Raw genomic sequence first — 20,774 nt, 5'->3', positions numbered from 1 at the left:
TGCATACGGAGCTCCCGGTAATTCACTCGACGACTATGGGCGCATGGCCGAGTCCACGACCATTGAGTGTTTCTACAAGTTCTACAGGGCAGTGATGGTAGTGTTGGGACCGCAATACTTGCGATCACCCAGTGCTGAAGACACTGATCGGATCCTAGCACAGAATGCAGTAAGAGCATTTCCTGAGATGCTTGGAAGCATCGACTGCATGCATTGGACATGGATAAACTGTCAATTTGCTTGGTAGGGGATGTACAAAGGCGCCAAAGGCGGTTGTAGTATGGTACTTGAGGCAGTGGCCACACAGGACCTCTGGATTTGGCACTCCTTCTTTGGTATGCCAGTAATTCACAATGACATCAACGTGCTGCAGTGCTTCCCTGTCTTTGCCAAGCTTGTTGAAGGTCATTCTCTGCCGGTGAACTTCGAGGTCAATGGGCGACACTACAACAAGGGGTACTACCTAGCTGATGGCATCTATCCGAGATGGTCTACATTTGTGAAGAGTATCTCAAACGCTGTGCCGGGAGACAAGAAGTCCCACTTTGCGAAGGTTCAGGAGGCTTGTAGGAAGGATGTCGAGCGGGCATTTGGTGTGCTCCAATCTCGATTTGCTGTTGTCCGGTCCCCTGCTTAGACCTGGTCGAAAGATCAAATGTGGGAGATCATGACTTGCTGTGTCATCTTGCACAACATGATCATTGAGAGCGGGCAGGAAGAGCCAGTGTTTGACACTGAACCATATTACAAGCAGGGTCCTCTTGCGCAAGTTGATCACCAGCTACCGGCAACCTAGATTGCCTTCCTCAACATGTATCAGAAGGTCCGAGACCCATAGGTGCATCAACGACTGCAACAGGATCTGGTGGAGCCCCTATGGAGGCTCAAGGGCAACGCCTAGCTCGACGTATGATGAAATATGAGTTTTTATTGTTGAACTATATAATTTGTATTGAACTATTTGTTGTTGAATTATTTGTTGAACTATTTGATTTCTATTGATTTTGTGTGATGAACTATGTGATAAGAAAATACTTTTGTTGTATTTGCACCAAACCACGGCGAATATGGGCTGATTTGCATCGATATCGGGTCAATTTGTCGCTGCAAATGGGCCGATATCGGCACCTGGGGGCGGCGACTGGGAATCCAATCGCCCCAAAGCCGATTTTAGCGCCGGCTGGCCCCCAAGCGGCGATTTTTATGCCTTCTGAGGGGCAACGGCTGGAGATGCTCTAAACACCGACCATGAGCAAGCCAGCCGCTGCACGTACCAGTTCATAATTCTGATAGTGCAGGTGTGGACGACGGCCATGTCGGACGAGCAATGGAGCCTCGTTGGACCGATCACGGCCACAGCGACGGCCAGGTGGAAGTCTATTTTACCAAGAACCACTACTATAGCAATTCAAAAAATGTACACGAATTAAAAAACTTAAAATTTTAAAATGTTCTAAATTTTAAAAATGCTCACGAATTTACAAAAAAAATGAGTACAAAAAATGTTCTAAATTTGAAAAATGTTCACGAATTTCAAAAATTCGTCCTAAATTTTGAAACATGTTTGTTAATTAAAAACATATTCATGCAGTCCAACAAAAATCCAGAAATTTAAAAAAATCATTGATTAATTTTTAACATATTAAAAAACACTTGGGAATTTTGTAAGTTTTCCCCAAATGCCAAAAAATGTCTATCGATTAAAAAAATGTTGAAGAATTTCATTTTTTCCTGAATTTACTATAAATACTCATTGATAAAAAATCATGAATTCAAAAGATATTCACGAATTTAAGTCCCCCCCCCCCCAAATAAAAAAAGCCTATTCATTGATTCAAAATAGGTTTGGCGATTCAAAATTTTAAAAATCAACAATTCTATTAGAAAGTCAAAATTGTTCTCAAATTTTAAAAAAATTGAGAATCAACCACAAGATTAATTGATGATCTGGTGTGTATTTTGAAAGTTTCCACATGCTCGCTACTTGAAGCAACCACAAGATTAATTGATGGTATGTTGTGTATTTTGTCTTCATTACAATTCTTTTTGCGAGTGGTCTTCATTCGAACCGGCCGACGATAAATGGCCAGTGCACTACAGATATAGGCGAGCGCAGTTGCGGTTGAAGATGGCATTGTTTTATTTTTCAGGAATTGGAGAAGGTATAGCTGGCTGGCCTAGGTGAAAATTATTATTTTTTATTTCAAGAAGAATGGCCGACAATATAGGTTATTCATCAGTTTATTCGCGAACAAAAAAAAGATTTGTCATCAGTTTATAAAGTTGTGAGTTCTTTTTTTCCTTTTTCGAGGTAAAGTAAGCATAGTGGGTCCGGGCTTAACTGGTCTTGTATATTTAGGCCCAATTCAGAAGAACATAGTCCAATTTGTTCGAATCACTAGTTAAGGGTTACCCGCAACTAAGCAAAGAGTTAAGGGTTACCCTTTGCACATGTCACTCCTCACCATGTATGGTTTGTAGACTTGTCGTAACCTGAGAGTTTTTCATTTTTTTGTAGATTCGTTTATTCAAAAAAATATCTCATTAAACCGTGTATCCTAACACCGAACCGTTTTCACGTTGGATTTCTCGCGTCGGCATCTTCGAAACTAGATCCCATGTTAATATGTTTCGACGAAATATGTCTTGATTCTATCACTGCTGAAGCAAGAATAGCTAGATTCTCTCCTCCTAATGTTTGGCTGAAATCACCTCCTGTTGAGGTAATACCTTTGTTTGTAAACGACACAACCCTTGTGTTGATTGAATAAAGGAGGAGGATATTTATATAATAAAGGGTTTCAATGTACATTTTGTCACGAAAAACCGGGAAAAGAAGAAAAAAAGAAACCGTAAAAACAAAAACAAGAAGAAAAAACCAGAGCCCGGATGCACTATTGCAGTTTTCACATTGTTTGGGGAAGCACGGACGATGCTTTTTTCTTTTTTCGGGAAAGCATAGTTTGTGCTTCACAAAAAATATATTTAAAAATCCACTAAAACCTAGGGGATGCCAGGCAAAAGCAAAAAAAAAAACCATAAGACAAAAATCCAAAAACAAGGGCAGAAAACGAGAAAAACAATGCTCCCATGGGGTGCCCCCAGCACGCGTCATGTAGTGTGGTGGGAACACTTCCGCGTGCATGAGTTGCCTGTTACAGAGGGCGCCCACTGATTAGTTGCTCTCCAATTTGTTGGGACATTGTGTAGCGCGATGGGTATTGAGCAAACCGCAGGCTGGTACACGCTAGTGGGGCGAGCCATTTACCTGATTTGTTGTGTTTTCTTCTGCCATGAAATGAGGCAAATAGATTGAATTTTCTATTCAACCAAAAAAACTAGACTGGTTAGGAGTCTGTTTTACCACGAACCACTGCTTTAGCAATTTAAAAAATGTACACAAATAAAAAAACATAAAAATTCTAAATGTTGTAAATTTGAAAAATGCTCGCTAATTTACAAAAAAATGTTCATGAGTTCCAAACATGTTCGTCAATTCAGAAAATATTCACGAATTTCACAAATTCTCCCTACATTTTAAAACATGCTTGTTGATTAAAAATATATTCATGGATTTCAACAAAAGTCCCAAATTTCAAAAAGTATTCATTGATTCAAAAAATGTTAACATATTGAAAAAAATCTCAGGAATTTTGGAAGTTTTTCCCAAATGTCTGTCGATTTAAAACATGTGGAAGAATTTCAATTTTCCCGAATTTACTAAACATGTTCATTGATAAAAAAATGTGAATTCGAAAATGTTCATGAATTTCAGTTTCACCCAAAAATAAAAAACCAATTTTGATTCAAGTTTTTGAAAAAAATCAACAATTTCTAGAAATTCAAAATTGTTCTCAAATTTCAAAAAAAAAGGAATCAACCACAAGATTAATCAATGATCTGGTATGTATTTTGAAAGTTTCCGCATGCTCGCTACTTGAAGCAACCACAAGATTAACTGATGGTCCATTGTGTATTTTGCCAAGAAATTTCTGTCGATTCAAAAAATGTTCAAGAATTTCAATTTCCCCTGAATTAACTAAAAATGTTCACTGATAAAAAATACAAATTCAAAATTGTTCATGAATTCCAGTTTATCCCAAATATAAAAAAGAACCTATCCATTGATTAAAAAGATGTGTGCTGATTCAAATTTTAAAAAAACTAAACAATTGTTCTAGAAATTCAAAATTCTTCTCAAAATTCAAAATTTGTTCTGGAATTCCCCAAAAAGAATGTGAACTGAGGGCAGCTCAGCTGGTTAAGTTTCTTGTGGTAGAATCAGACCACTAGAGTTGAAGTTCTAGTCATGACACTGGTGCTCTCATTTTTCTGAATTTATTTCAGGATTTCTGGCGATATTCATTCAGTGGGGGAGACACTCCGGTAGACTTCAAGTCGCCTGTGGTGACTTCATCAATCTCAAGGTGATGTGTCCGCTCAATATTCTAGAGGTGCTCATAGGGGTAGAATGTGTGTGCATGAGTTCATATGAATGAGTGTATGTGCGTTTATATGAGGGCCTGCATCTATATTGTTTTAAAACATCAAAAAATTGAAATGAAAAAAAATAGGAATAGGAAAACACATAGACAAGGAAAAACCGTAGGGAGAAAGGGGAAAAATCTGAATATGGCCCAGGCTATATGCGAGCGAACAGGAGGAGGGGGCTGCGTGTTTGCTTGCTATGTTTTGACCCGCGCGATAAATAGGATCCCCACAATTTGTTGAGGAACGTTGTCTTCTAAAGATTACTTACATGGGCTGCCCATGCCACGACCCACTAGGCCATTGGATTTCATTTTATTTCGATTATTGTTTTGTTTAATAGGTTTAACGAAATGTTGTAAAAATATTAGCACCAATTGGTGGCCATGCCTTTTTCTTTTGCGGGGTAAAAAACGGCATGGCCACCAATTGTCAAGGTTGAGCACGACCACCAATTGTCAAGGTGGACGTGCCTTTTTTCTAAGCACCTTGACCATTTGATTATCAGTTTTGCTAAGTCTCAGTCGACTAAAACTTCATTATGTCTCAGTCAGTGTTATATTCCTTTGATTTTGCATGAAGATTCGTACAAAAAAATATTTTCAGCTTTTTCTTTTTTCTTCTTATATACTATACCACTTGACTGAGACTTGGTTAAGTATCACTCGACTAAGACTTAGCCACACCCTTTGATTATTGTATTGAATTTTACCCTTCTCAAAATTTTGAATTCTAAAGGTTTTGTTTTTCAATCTATTATTTAGTTTAAACTTTTGAATCAAATTGTTTGGTTTTCAGCTTCCTTTTTTCTTGAATTTCTTATATTAATTTCCTCATTCGTAAGTTTTAAATTTTTCGATAAGAGACGTTTTATTACTTAAAACGTTTTAGCATTACATCTGGCCTCTGCATAACTAAGATGCACACAGCCAACCGATATCCACTCTCAAAACAGTACATGAAAAAAGGGTGACCTTATATTTAAGTTTTAAATTACTAGGAAAAAAATTATGTAGGAGCAGTCTCACCATTGTAGGTGACCTTGTATTATTATGTTTCGAAAAGGGTATGTGAGCTCGCAGAGCTCGACTTCATGATTTCGGCTGAACTTTTAAAGCTCGATTTCATGATTTTTTTTAGTTCTCTTCCCAAAATATTAAAAAAAATGATTACATGAGAAAGCGGCCAAGCTCGCCGCCCATAATTTACATCTCCCACGTTTGAGACTCTGAGGCCGGAAGACATGATTCTGTGGGAACATCACGAATTGTCCGTAACCGAATTCCCGATGAACCCAAGCAGCAAGCCCATGCATGCCATTGGCATGGCCTCTTCGTCTCCGATTGGAGCATGCAGTTGCGCACGAATCAATACGCGTTTGTGTCGTCGTGCCCCCATATCGCAATGTCATGCCATTTTCACCTCCTCTTCGTCATCGCGCCAAGCGCACAAGCAAGCTCAGGAAAGCAGGAGCCGCCATTGCCGCCACGTGTATAAAGGTCGAGCATGAGCAGGCCCTTGGATTTCATTTAATTTCAATTTTTTTCCTTAACAGGTTTAACAGCGAACCAGTCTGTGCTTGAATGGTTAGATGGACAGTGGTATTTTCAGCCCACCAGGGTGCTCGCGTTTATTTCTGAACTTATTTCAGTATTTTCGATGATGCGCGTTCAATGAGAGGAGATGTTCACGTCGACTACGAGGAGCCTTTGGTGACTTCGTTAATCTCAGGATGATATGGCGGCTCAGTCTTTCGGAGGAGCTCATAGGAGCAGGTTGTGCGTGTGTGCTCATAAAAATAAGTGTATGCACATATATATGAGCGCATGCATCTGTACTGTATCTCAAACAAAAAAACAGGGTTAACAAAATGTTGTATAAATATCAGCACCAATTGGTAGTTGTGCCTTTTTCTCTTGCGGGGTAAAAAAAAAAAGGCACGACCACCAATTGTCAAAGTGGCCGCGCCTTTTTCTAAGCAGCTTGATTATTGTATTGAAATTTTACCCTTCTCAAAATTTTGAATTCCAAAGGTTTTGTTTTTTGTTTTTCAATCGTATTATTTAGTTTAAACTTTTGAATCAAATTGTTTGGTTTTCGGCTTCCTTTTTCTTGAATTTTTTATATTGATTTCCTCATCGGTAAGTTTTAAATTTTTCGATAACGGGTACTATTACCACATGACACATGTGGTAAGCAATCCAAACAATTCAAAAAGATAAGGGGTATTATTACTTAAAAGGTTTAAGCATTACACCCGGCCTCTGCATTACTAACTGATGTCCATCTTCAAAACTGTACATAAAACAAGGGTGACCTTGTCTTTAAATTTTAAATTACTTGGGAAAAATATGTGGGAGCAGTCTCACCATTGTAGGTGATCTTTTTTTTGTTAAAGGGTAGGTGAGCTTGCAGAGCTTGATTTCATGATTTTTTTTGGTTCTCATCCCAAAATATTCAAAAAATTATATGATTACATTAGAAAGCGGCCAAGCTTTCCGCCCGTAATTTACATCTCCTACGTCTTGAGACTCTGAGGCTGGAAGACAAGATTCTGTGAAAACATCACGAAATGTAACATCCCGATTCTCGGAATGTTTAAGAAAAAGTTTTCCAAAAATCAGGAAGAGAAAATTTCGTTTGATTTATTTGTTAACAAAGCTTAAATTGGACTTTTATAATTTGGAAGATTTAATTTGAGCTAATGCCAACTTAAATTAAATTGAGTTTTATTGTTTCCTTTTAGTTTTTTTTTGTCTTAAGCATATTTAAATATGTGAGTCTGCGTTCCTTTGATTTTTAAGTTCGTGGGATTCTATTTGAGCTCTTGTCCATTTTCTAGATTTCCTAAAAAGGAGAATTCCTTTATTTTTCCTCTCTCAAACTATGAGTCGAACTCTAGGCTTATTATCTCTCTTTCCTATGGGGCAGCCAACTACTGTTATTTGTTTTGTTTGTTCTTCAACCCAATGGGCCAAAGTCCATCTCTCTTTCTTTTTCTTTCTTTTCCACATGGACCATTAGCCCACATGGTTGAACCTTTCTTCTTCACGCACATACAGAAGAGAATCAGCTGCATGTATATGTACATAGAAGAAACGGCAAGATTGATAACTTCCTCTTTTAATTCCTTTCCTTGCCTTATTTCTCTCCACGTGCCCATGTTTCAACGCCAACCCCAGCGATTCTCCTTCCGCATGACTCTCCCACAGCGAACGCCTCTTCTCCTCCTCTCCTCTGTACGTTCACAGTGTACGTTCACAGTGTACAGAAGGCAAAACGTACAGCCATGGAAACTCCTTTGTAACGTCCTTGATGTGGCTATATCTCCTACGTGTCGAAGCACGACTTAGAAACATAACCGCATTGAAAGCAATGTCGCAAGTTAGGCAATCTTCACAACATCCCATGTAATATAGATAATAAAAGGAGAATGTACATAGTTGGCTTACACTCGCCACGTCAAACAAAGTACATAAATAACATTACATCATCCACTCACTCATGGCCCGACTACGATGCCAAAATAAAAGATCAACCCAACATGCGACACGGTCCCGATCGCCTCAACTGGGCACCACTACTGATCATCAGAGAAAGACACATAGTAACGGCGTGAGTCCTCCCACTTGAGCTCAAGCGCGTCATCTGGAATGGAGTCGTCTGGCCCTGCATCTGGTTTGGAAGTAATCTGTGAGCCACAGGGACTCAGCAATCTCGCACCCTCGCAATCAAGACTATTTAAGCTTATAGGTAAGGTAAGGTAATATGTGGAGCTGCAGCAAGCGACTAGCATATATGGTGGCTAACCTGTTCGCAAAAGAGAGCGAGAAGAGAAAGCAAAGCGCGAACGAATAACTAGAGAACAACCTGCGGCAAGCATTACTCCAACACCGTGTTTACTTCCCGGACTCCGCCGAGAAGAGACCATCACGGTAACACACTCAGTTGATTCATTTTAATTAAGTTAAGGTTCAAGTTATCTACAACCGGACATTAACAAATTCCCATCTGCCCATAACCGCGGGCACGGCTTTCGAAAGTTCAAATCCCTGCAGGGGGTCCCAACTTAGCCCATGACAAGCTCTCACGGTCAACGAAGGATATTCCTTCTAGCGGGAAGACCCGATCAGACTTGGAATCCCGGTTACAAGACATTTCGACAAGGTAAAACTAAACCAGCAACACCGCCCGAATGTGCCGACAAATCCCGATAGGAGCTGCACATATCTCGTTCTCAGGGCACACTCAGATTGTCCAAGGTACGGGTAGGCCAGCCCAGAGTTGCCCCTGGTGGCCACCGGCAGCTGACAGGTGGACCAACACTCAGAGGAGCACTGGCCCAGGGGGGTTTAAAATAAGATGACCCTCGGGCTCCGGAAACCCAAGAGAAAAAGAGGCTAGGTGGCAAATGGTAAAGTCAAGATTGGGCATTGCTGGAAGAGCTTTATTCAAGGCGAACTGTCAAGGGGTTTCCATTATCACCCAACCGCGTAAGGAACGCAAAAACCGGGAACATAACACCGATATGACGGAAACTAGGACGGCAAGAGTGGAACAAAACACTAGGCAAAAGGCCGAGCCTTCCACCATTTACCAAGTATATAGATGCATTAAGATAACAAGATAATATAATGATATCCCAACAAGAAAATAATGTTCCAACAAGGAACGGTCTCCAATCTTCACTTGCAACTAGCAACGCTATAAGAGGGGCTGAGCAAAGCGGTAACATAGCCAATCAACGGTTTGCTAGGACATGGTGGGTTAGAGGTTTGACATGGCAATTTGGGAGGCATGATAAGCAAGTGGTAGGCATCATAGCATAGGCATAGCAAAAGAGCGAGCATCTAGCAAAGCAAAGATAGAAGTGATTTCGAGGGTATGATCATCTTGCCTGCAAAGTTGTCAGAGTTGACTGGATCCTCGAAAGCAAACTCAACGGGCTCCTCGTTAGCGAACTCGTCTCCCGGCTCTACCCAAATAAGACAAACAAGCAAGAAGGACACAATCAACCACGTGTAAAGCTCAAACAACATGATGCAAACATGGTATGCTATGCGAGATGCGATATGTGATGCATATGCAAGATTTGACAAAGGATGATTGAACCTGGACTCAGCTTGGAAATCCAAGTGTTCTACTGGAAAGGTGAGATGATTTCGCTTGAAAACGATATAAAGAACGCCGGAACCGGAGACACGGTTTGGAAATGGCAAGCGAAACAAATATGACACCGGTCTGCGATAAACAGCAAGTAGGCATCTAAATGCAACAAGTTAAACATGCTACAACACTCAAACATGGCTACAAAATACATGGCAGGGATCCATTGATAATGCTTAACAATATATCAACACTGAGTTACGGCCAATTCATCCATTAACAGGTTCAAACAAGCATGGCAAAAGAGCAATTGGTAAACAGATCTCAGACTTAGTGAAATTAACAATTGTTTGGAATTTAAGATCAGGTAGCACACTTTGAAGCATGAAAACTATATGCTGCAGGGCCTGAACATGGAAAAATAAAGCATGTCATGGAGCTACTCAAAGAGCTTAACAAAAGTCCCTTAGTGACCTTGAGCCAAAAGGGATCAGAAAATACAATTGCAAACATGTGAACATGGCAAAAAACTTAAACAGATCACAGACTTAGGGAAAAACTGGAACATGCAAATCGGATATCAAGTAGGCATGTTTACGAGCTTGATGCACTCACTACAGAGCATTTCATGACAAAATAAGCATGCACCCATCAAGAAGAAACATAATACAAGCTAGACATGGCAAGAACAATAACATAGCATGAATGGATCAACTACAGCATCCTCGGCAAAATCGCTAACAAGTCGACAATCTGCCCAGATTCACGAAATAGCAAAAGTAGAGCTCGATGGACTCAAACTAGGGTGCTCCATAATTGCAAACAAAGACATGGATGGATAGAACACTACAAGAATAACAAATCATCCTTACTGATCATCCTGAAAAGAGGCACGGATCACTAGGAAACAACATGAACATATGGCATATTGATCAAAACAGTCCAAGGACTTAGTGGAATTGCTAAGTCCCTGAAATCAGCATTAACGAATGCACCACTTTGCAAGATTGTCCTAGTCACCACACACATCACAAAAATACATGGATTGCACCTCTGGAAAGATGGCAAAGCATATAACAAAACATATGTAGAGCTCAGGGGAATATCATGCACACAAAAATCATGGCAAAAATGATAAATAGCCATTTGGAGCAGCATATCTGACAATTATCTCAAATAGCACTCTTCCAACAGCATTTCGGGCATCAAGATAAGCTCAAATGAAAATGATGTAATGGGATGAAATGATGTGCTCTCTGCGGCGAACATTTTGATATGCTATATGCCCAAAAGGGATCTATGGCTGCAAAGTTATGGCACGATGAACATGGCAATTTAATCTGCGGACTTAGGGAAAAAAATGGAGTCAACCCTAATTTTTCAGATCTGGATCGCCGACACGGTTCCCGAGGCACCTCGCCGAGTTCCTGCGCGGGGGTCGCCGGAGTAGAGGTGGGGGAGGCCGGAGAAGGGGTCCCCGGGCCGGATCTCACCGGATCCGGCCGGAGCTGGTCGCGGGGCGGCGGAGGAGGGTGCGCCGAGCGTGGCGGCTCCGGTGGCGCGCGACGCCGGCGAGGGTAGGTGGCGGCGACGGCGAACGCCGGGCGGCGTCGGCCGGGGCCGAGGAAGACGGCGTCGGGGCGCAGGCGTGAGGCGGCGGCAGAGATGGGCCTCGGGGGCCCGCCCTGGGCCTCCCGAGCCGGCGGCGGCGACGAAGTGGGGCGGCGGCGCGGGCCAACGGGCGGACGACACGTGGCGGCGGTGGCGCGGGCCAATGGGCGGACGACACGTGGCGGCGGCGGCGCGGGTCGGACACTGTCCGCCCTGCGAGATTTTGTCCGGCGGCGGCGGGTGGAGATGGATCTAGGGTTTCGGGAGAGGGGAAAACGAGAATTTCGGAGGGGGTCTTTAAATAGGCATAGGAGGAGCTAGGAGAGTCCAAATAAGGTGCGGTTTTCGGCCACGCGATCGTGATCAAACGCTCTAGATGATGGAGAGGGTTTTGGTGGGTTTTAGGACAAAATGAAGGGGTGTTGGGCTGCAACACACACGAGGCCTTTTCGGTCCCTCGGTTAACCGTTGGAGCATCAAACAAAATCCAAATGGTACAAAACTTGACAAGCGGTCTACCGGTAGTAAACCAAGGCCGCTTGGAAAGTCTTGGTCCAATCCGGAAATGTTTAACCCCCACACACGAAAGAAAGGTAGAAATGACCACCGGAGGAGAACGGAGCGCCGGAATGCAAAACGGACAACGGGGAAAATGCTCGGATGCATGAGACGAACACGTATGCAAATGCAATGCACATGATGACATGATATGAGATGCATGACAACAACAACAACACACGGAGACAAAAACCCGAACCCGAGAAAATAAAATAACTTAACGCCGGAAACGGCAAGAGTTGGATTACATATTAGGTAAAACATATCCGGGGTGTTACAACACTCCACCACTACGAAAGGATCTCGTCCCGAGATCTAGGACTGGAAGAATGTCGGATACTTAGAACGGAGGTGATCCTCGCATTCCCAGGTGGCTTCACGGTCGGAATGGTGTGACCACTTGACTTTGAGGAATTTGATTGACTTATTGCGAGTCTTGCGTTCAGTCTCTTCAAGAATAGCAACGTGGTGCTCACGATAAGAGAGATCTTCTTGGAGATCAATGTCTTCGAAGTTGACGGTGCGTTCAGGAGTCTTGAAGCACTTGCGGAGCTGAGAGACATGGAACATGTCATGCACATTTGCAAAGTTTGAAGGAAGCTCGAGTTGATAGGCGAGATCGCCTCTCTTGCTGACGATCTTGAAAGGTCCCACGTATCTAGGGGAAAGCTTCCCTTTGATACCGAAGCGACGAGTACCTTTCATAGGAGAGACGCGGAGGTAAACATGATCTCCGATCTCGAAAGCCAAATCACGGTGCTTACTATCATAGTAGCTCTTCTGGCGCGATTGGGCTGCTTTGAGGTTATCTCGAATGACTTTGCACATTTCCTCTGCCTTTGTGATTAAGTCATTTCCCAGAAGTTGACGTTCGCCGGTTTCAGACCAGTAGAGAGGGGTACGGCACTTCCTGCCATACAGAATTTCGAATGGGGCTTTGCCCGAACTTGCTTGAAAACTGTTGTTGTAGGAGAATTCAGCATATGGAAGACAATCCTCCCACTTGATGCCGAAGGAGATCACACAAGCCCTGAGCATATCTTCAAGAATATGATTGACACGCTCGACTTGACTGCTAGTTTGAGGATGGAAAGCTGTGCTGAAGCGGATGTTGGTGCCCATGGCCTTCTGAAAAGAATTCCAAAACTTGGAGGTAAAGATGCTGCCACGGTCTGAAGAGACCACCTGTGGAATACCGTGCAGCGAGACAATCCGAGAGGTATACAGCTCCGCCAATTGAGCTGCAGTGATAGACTCTTTGATAGGCAGAAAGTGAGCCACTTTAGTGAGTTTGTCGATGACAACGAATATAGCATCATTGCCACGCTTGGACTTTGGAAACCCAGTCACGAAGTCCATCTCAATGTGGTCAAACTTCCATTCTGGAATGGCAAGAGATTGGAGGAGACCCGCTGGCCTTTGGTGTTCTGCCTTCACTCTTCTGCAGACATCACACTCGTTCACGAACTGAGCAATCTCGCGCTTCATTCGAGTCCACCAATAAGCCTGCTTGAGGTCCTGATACATCTTCGTACTCCCAGGGTGGATTGAGAGGAGTGAATTGTGAGCCTCGTTCATGATAACCTTACGAAGATCACCTTTGGGCACAACAATACGATCCTCGAAGAAGAGAGTATCCTTGTCATCAAGGCGGTAGCACTTGTACTTGGGTTGGCTCTTGGCAATCCCAATCTTCACCTTATTCACCATAGCATCAAGAAGTTGGGCTTGGCGAATCTGGTCTTCCAAGATAGGAGAGACTTGAAGGTTGGCGAGGAAACCTTGAGGAACAACTTGCAGATTAAGTTTGCGGAAAGCTTCACAAAGCTCGGGTTGATAAGGCTTGAGAATCAGACTGTTGCAATAAGCCTTCCTGCTCAAAGCGTCAGCAATCACATTGGCCTTGCCTGGAGTATACTCAATACTCGAATTATACTCTTGAATCATTTCGACCCATCAAGTCTGCCTGAGGTTGAGATTAGGCTGAGTGAAGATGTACTTGAGACTCTTGTGGTCAGTGAAAATGTCCACTTTTCTTCCCAATAAGAGATGTCTCCAAGTCAAAAGAGCATGCACAACTGCCGCCAACTCGAGGTCATGAGTGGGGTAGTTCCTCTCGTTGGGCTTCAACTGGCGAGAGGTATAAGCCACAACTTTCTTTTCTTGCATCAACACTGCACCAAGACCTTGAAGAGAGGCATCGCAGAAGACCTCGAACGGTTTGGATTCATCAGGAGGAGTCAGAACTGGAGCAGCGACTAATTTCTCTTTCAAAGTGTTGAAAGCGATGTCACATTCCGGAGACCAAACGTACTTGACGTGCTTCTGGAGAAGATTTGGGAGAGGCTTCGCGATCTTTGAAAAGTTCTCAACGAACCTTCGACAGTAGCTTGCGAGACCGAGGAAGCTACGGAGTTGCTTCACGTTCTGAGGTGGTTCCCAATTCACAATTGCAGACACCTTCTCAGGATTCACCGCAATGCCCTTGGCAGAGATGATATGCCCAAGATAAAGAACCTCATCGAGCCAAAACTCGCACTTTGAGAACTTGGCGTAGAACTGGTGTTCCCTGAGCTTATCAAGCACCAAACGCAAGTGTTTGGCATGATCTTCCTTGTTCTTCAAAAAGACCAGAATGTCATCGAGATAGACCAAAACGAAGTCATTGGTGTAGGCGTTGAAGATGAAGTTCATCATGCGAGAGAAAGTCGGAGGAGCGTTGACGAGGCCAAAAGACACGACAGTGTATTCATATGAACCATAGCTTGTCCTGAAAGCCGTCTTGGGAATATCTTGCTCACGGATTTGAATCTGGTGATAACCCATACGGAGATCAAGCTTGGAGAATACTTGGGCACCTTTGAGTTGTTCGAACAGCTTGTTGATGTTGGGAAGTGGGTATTTGTTCTTGATAGTCTTCTTGTTCAATGGACGGTAGTCAACACAAAGTCGGTCCGTTCCATCCTTCTTCTTCACAAAAAGAACTCCACAACCCCACGGAGAGGAACTAGGTTGGATGAGACCCATTCGCTCTTGAATATCGAGTTGCTTCTTCAGCTCCTTCAACTCTTCAGGTCCGAGCTTGTAAGGACGTTTGCACACTGGTTCCGTGCCAGGCTCAAGATCGATGACGAATTCAACTGGCCGGTGCGGAGGCATTCCTGGAAGCTCTTTTGGAAAGACGTCTTGATATTCGTAAACGACTGGAATTTGCGAGATGGCATCCAGTTCACCCTTCTCATTGAGAGAAAACAGACGGATTGTATCATCGCGAGCAGCAAAGACAATTACATCCTCAAATGAATGAGTCAATTGAATCTGCCTGGCAGCACAATCAAGATGCGCCTTGTGCTTAGAAAGCCAATCCATTCTGAGAATAAGATCAATATCCGAGTCACCAAGAACCGTTGGAGAAGCCAAAAACTTGTAGTCACCCAAGGTGATAGTAACATCCGGAACGATGGAGTTAGCATGCATGCGCTTACCGGGAGAGACAACTGGTAACGGACTAGGCAAAACTTGCAAAGTCAATTCATGCCTAGATGTAAACGGTCTTGAGATAAAACAATGCGATGCACCAGTGTCAAAAAGAACTTTAGCTGGAATATCATTAACAGGAAGGTTACCCATGATGACATCTGACGAGTCCTCTGCCTGAGCTGCATTCATCAAATTGATCTTGGCGTGCTTGGGGTTATGCTTGACCACAGCTGTACTTGCCGATCTCACCGGAGGAGGAGGAGGGAGATGCCTCTGATTGAAGCACTTGTTGGCATAGTGACCCTTCTATTGGCACTTGTTGCACGTGACCTCTGAAAGCAGACGGTGATACGGAGCACTCGATCTTGGAGCTTGAGACGAAGTCTTGTTCTGAAAGCCAGGGTTGGGTGGGTGGGAAGATCCACTGCCACCTTTGCTCTTCTAATACGGCTGACGGAACGGAGGAGGAGGAAGCCAATACTTCTGCTGCTTGGCCACTTGAGTAGAGGAAGAAGGAGTAGCATCTCTGACTCGCTTCTTGGAAGCATCACACTTCAGTTGAGCAGCCTCTTGCTTCAATGCCATGTTGTAGAACTCATCGTACCTCAAGGGCTCAAATAGAACAAGAGCTAGATGGATTTCTTCTCTGAGACCAGCCCTAAACTGGTATATCATGCTCTTCTCGTCAGGGACGTCCTGCTTAGCAAAGCGGGTGAGCTTCTGAAACAACTTGTTGTAGTCATAGACAGACAAAGAGCCTTGCTTCAGGTTGCAGAATTCCTCACACTTGCTTTCAACCACACTCTGAGGAATATGATGAGCTTTGAAGTCTTGGCAGAATTCATCCCAGGTAATTACACGGCCTCCTCTGGAATCCTTGTACTGCTGGAACCATTCTACAGCTTGGTCTTTGAGTTGGAAGGATGCGAACTTGACAAAGTCCTCCGGCCTGACGTTACTGCACTCGAAATGCTTGCATAAGTCCACGAGCCAATCGTCAGGATCAGTTGCCTCAACACAATTGCTAAAGGTCTTTGGCTGGTTAGCAAGGAACTGGTTGAGTGTAGCAAAGTGATTCTGATTGTTGCCTTGGTTGCCTTGGTTCGCTTGATTGCGCTCTTGAAGAATTTGCATGATCAACTACGTGTTTGCATTGGTTGCGGCCATCACAGCTTGCCATGCCTCCGGAGGAGGGGGAGGTGGTGGCGGATCCTGATTCTGATTCTGATTGCTGCTCTTAGCGGGAGCCATCCTGAAGAGGGTGACATCCGTTAGCACATTGACAGATAAAATTGAAGCTGAATCAAGCGGGTTGAAATTGCAACATATAGTCTTCACATCCGAACCAAATGAGCGAATTTATTCCACTTGAAATGGTCACATATCCATAAATTGAGAAGCCACTTAGAATTTAGGTAGAGGAATAAATCAGCAAGGTACGGATCAAGAACGAATACTCGGTAAGAAATCCCAATCTCAAACCAAATATCCGTGGAAGAAGAGCTAGAGCTATAAGAATTCCCACCTATGAAACTCCCGAACCTTTCCGGTTATGCAATCAGGTGTTGGGGATACAGGGGAAGCATAATATCTCACCCAAATCTAGCAAATCCTACATCCAGCTGTATCCATCCTTCAACACATAACCGAGAAAAACTTCGGAAACCATCTACCTCAACCTTCGAAAAGCATCCGTTATACAAGTTATGGTAATACTCCCGAACTCCCGCCCCAGTACTGGGTGGCGTCGAGGTTATCTCACCAACAACTGCATAAAAGAGATTTTCGATGTCGGCGTACTAAACTCAGGTATTCCAGAACTGTAACGATAAAATTGTGACGACAACACCTCGGAGCTCAACTCCCCGGGACACTGCCACAACCCCTAAATGACAGGAGGCACCAAGAACAATGTTCTCGTCACAAATCCATCGGAACGATTCCAAGATACCTGCGTGATCCTAAAATTTTTTTAGTGAAATTTGAGAAGAGAAGAGTCAAAACTCTACGTCAGGATGCCTTACCAGAGCGATGAAGGAACTGGGGAGTAAAAAGAATTCCTAAACTTTCCGATATATAATTCCTAAATGACTCAAAACATTTTTCTAGACTCAACAATGGCTGCTAAAAATGATCAAGCAGTGGGGGCTCCTAAGGTCGGGGAAGGCTCTGATTACCAACTTGTAACGCCCTCGATGCGGCTATATCTCCTACGTGTCGAAGCACGACTTAGAGGCATAACCGCATTGAAATCAATGTCGCAAGTTAGGCAATCTTCACAACATCCCATGTAATATAGATAATAAAAGGGGAAGGTACATAGTTGGCTTACACTCGCCACGTCAAACAAAGTACATAAATAGCATTACATCATCCAATCACTCATGGCCCGACTACGGTGCCAAAATAAAAGATCAACCCAACATGCGACACCGTCCCGATCGCCCCAACTGGGCACCACTACTGATCATCAGGGAGACACATAGTAACGGCATGAGTCCTTGTCGAACTCCCACTTGAGATCAAGCGCGTCATCTGGAACGGAGTCGTCCGGCCCTGCATCTGGTTTGGAAGTAATCTGTGAGCCACAGGGACTCAGCAATCTCGCACCCTCGTGATCAAGACTATTTAAGCTTATAGGTAAGGTAAGGTAATATGTGAAGCTACAACAAGCGACTAACATATATGGTGGCTAACCTGTTCGCAAAAGAGAGCGAGAAGAGAAGGCAAAGCGCGAACGAATAACTAGAGAACAACCTGCGGCAAGCATTACTCCAACACCGTGTTCACTTCCCGGGCTCCGCCGAGAAGAGACCATCACGGTAACACACTCAGTTGATTCATTTTAATTAAGTTAAGGTTCAAGTTATCTACAACCGGACATTAACAAATTCCCATCTGCCCATAACCGCAGGCACGGCTTTGAAAAGTTCAAATCCCTGCAGGGGGTCCCAACTTAGCCCATGACAAGCTCTCACGGTCAACGAAGGATATTCCTTCTAGCGGGAAGACCCGATCAGACTCGGAATCCCGGTTACAAGACATTTCGACAAGGTAAAACTAAACCAGCAACACCGCCCGAATGTGCCGACAAATCCCGATAGGAGCTGCACATATCTCGTTCTCAGGGCACACTCAGATTGTCCAAGGTACGGGTAGTCCAACCCAGAGTTGCCCCTGGTGGCCACCGGCAGCTGACAGGTGGACCAACACTCAGAGGAGCACTGGCCCGGGGGGGGGGGGTTAAAATAAGATGACCCTCGGGCTCCGGAAACCCAAGGGAAAAAGAGGCTAGGTGGCAAATGGTAAAACCAAGGTTGGGCATTGCTGGAAGAGCTTTATTCAAGGCGAACTGTCAAGGGGTTCGCATTATCACCCAACCGCGTAAGGAACGCAAAAACCGGGAACATAACACCGATATGACGGAAACTAGGGCGGCAAGAGTGGAACAAAACACTAGGCAAAAGGCCGAGCCTTGCACGCTTTACCAAGTATATAGATGCATTAAGATAACAAGATAATATAATGATATCCCAACAAGAAAATAATGCTCCAACAAGGAACGGTCTCCAATCTTCACCTGCAACTAGCAACGCTATAAGAGGGGCTAAGCAAAGCGGTAACATAGCCAATCAACGGTTTGCTAGGACATGGTGGGTTAGAGGTTTGACATGGCAATTTGGAAGGCATGATAAGCAAGTGGTAGGCATCGTAGCATAGGCATAGCAAAAGAGCGAGCATCTAGCAAAGCAAAGATAGAAGTGATTTCGAGGGTATGATCATCTTGCCTGCAAAGTTGTCAGAGTTGACTGGATCCTCGAAAGCAAACTCAACGGGCTCCTCGTTAGCGAACTCGTCTCCCGGCTCTACCCAAACAAGACAAACAAGCAAGAAGGACACAATCAACCACGTGCAAAGCTCAAACAATATGATGCAAACATGGTATGCTATGCGAGATGCGATATGTGATGCATATGCAAGATTTGACAAGGGATGATTGAACCTGGCCTCAACTTGGAAATCCAAGTGTGCCACTAGAAAGGTGAGATAATTTCGCTTGAAAACGATATAAAGAACGCCGGAATCGGAGACACGGTTTGGAAATGGCAAGCGAAACAAATATGACACCGGTCTGCGATAAACAGCAAGTAGGCATCTAAATGCAACAAGTAAAACATGCTACATCACTCAAACATGGCAACAAAATACATGGCAAGGATCCATTCATAATGCTTAACAAAAGATGAACACTGAGCTACGGCCAATTCATCCATTAACAGGTTCAAACAAGCATGGCAAAAGAGCAATTGGTAAACAGATCTCATACTTAGTGAAATTAACACTTGTCTGGAATTTCATATCAGGTAGCACACTTTGGAGCATGAAAACTATATGTTGCAGGGCCTGAACATGGCAAAGTAAAGCATGTCATGGAGCTACTCAAAGAGCTTAACAAAAGTCCCTTAGTGACCTTGAGCCAAAAGGGATCAGAAAATACAATTGCAAGCATGTGAACATGGCAAAAACTTAAACAGATCACAGACTTAGAGAAAAACTGGAACATGCAAATCAGATATCAAGTAGGCATGTTTACAAGCTCGATGCAATCACTACAGAGCCTGTCATGACAAACTAAGCATGCACCCATCAAGAAGAGACGTAATACAAGCTAGGCATGGCAAGAACAATAACATAGCATGAACGGATCAACTACAACATCCTCAGCAAAATCGCTAACAAGTAGACAATCTGCCCAGATTCACGAAATAGCAAAAGTAGAGCTTGATGGACTCAATCTAGGGTGCTCTATAATTGCAAAAAAAGACATGGATGGATAGATCACTACAAGAATAACAAATCATCCTTACTGATCATCCTGAAAAAGAGGCACGGATCACTAGGAAACAACATGAACATATGGCATATTGATCAAAACAGTCCAAGGACTTAGTGGAATTGCTAAGTCCCTGAAATCAGCATTAATGAATGCACCACTTTGCAAGCTTGTGCTAGTCACCAGACACATCACAAAAATACATAGATTGCACCTCTGGAAATATGGCAAAGCATATAACAAAACATATGTAGAGCTCAGGGGCATATCATGCACACAAAAATCATGGCAAAAATGATAAATAGCCATTTGGAGCAGCAGATCTGACAATTATCTCAAATAGCACTCTTCTAACAGCATTTCGGGCATCAAGATGAGCTCAAATGAAAATGATGCAATTGGTTGAAATGATGTGCTCTCTGAGTCGAACATTTTGATATGCTATATGCCCAAAAGGGATCTACGGATGCAAAGTTACGACACGATGAACATGGCAATTTAATCTGCGAACTTAGGGAAAAAATGGAGTCAACCCTAATTTTTCAGATCTGGATCGCCGGCACTGTTCCCGAGGCACCTCGGCGGAGTTCCTGTGCGGGGGTCGCTGGAGTAGAGGTGGGGGAGGCCGGAGAAGGGGTCCCCGGGCCGGATCTCACCGGATCCGGCCGGAGCTGGTCGCGGGGCGGCGGAGGAGGGC

This window comes from Triticum dicoccoides, chromosome 1A (genome assembly GCF_002162155.2).
Source record: "Triticum dicoccoides isolate Atlit2015 ecotype Zavitan chromosome 1A, WEW_v2.0, whole genome shotgun sequence".
NCBI lineage: Eukaryota > Viridiplantae > Streptophyta > Magnoliopsida > Poales > Poaceae > Triticum > Triticum dicoccoides.
Note: the sequence above shows the minus strand (reverse complement) of the source record.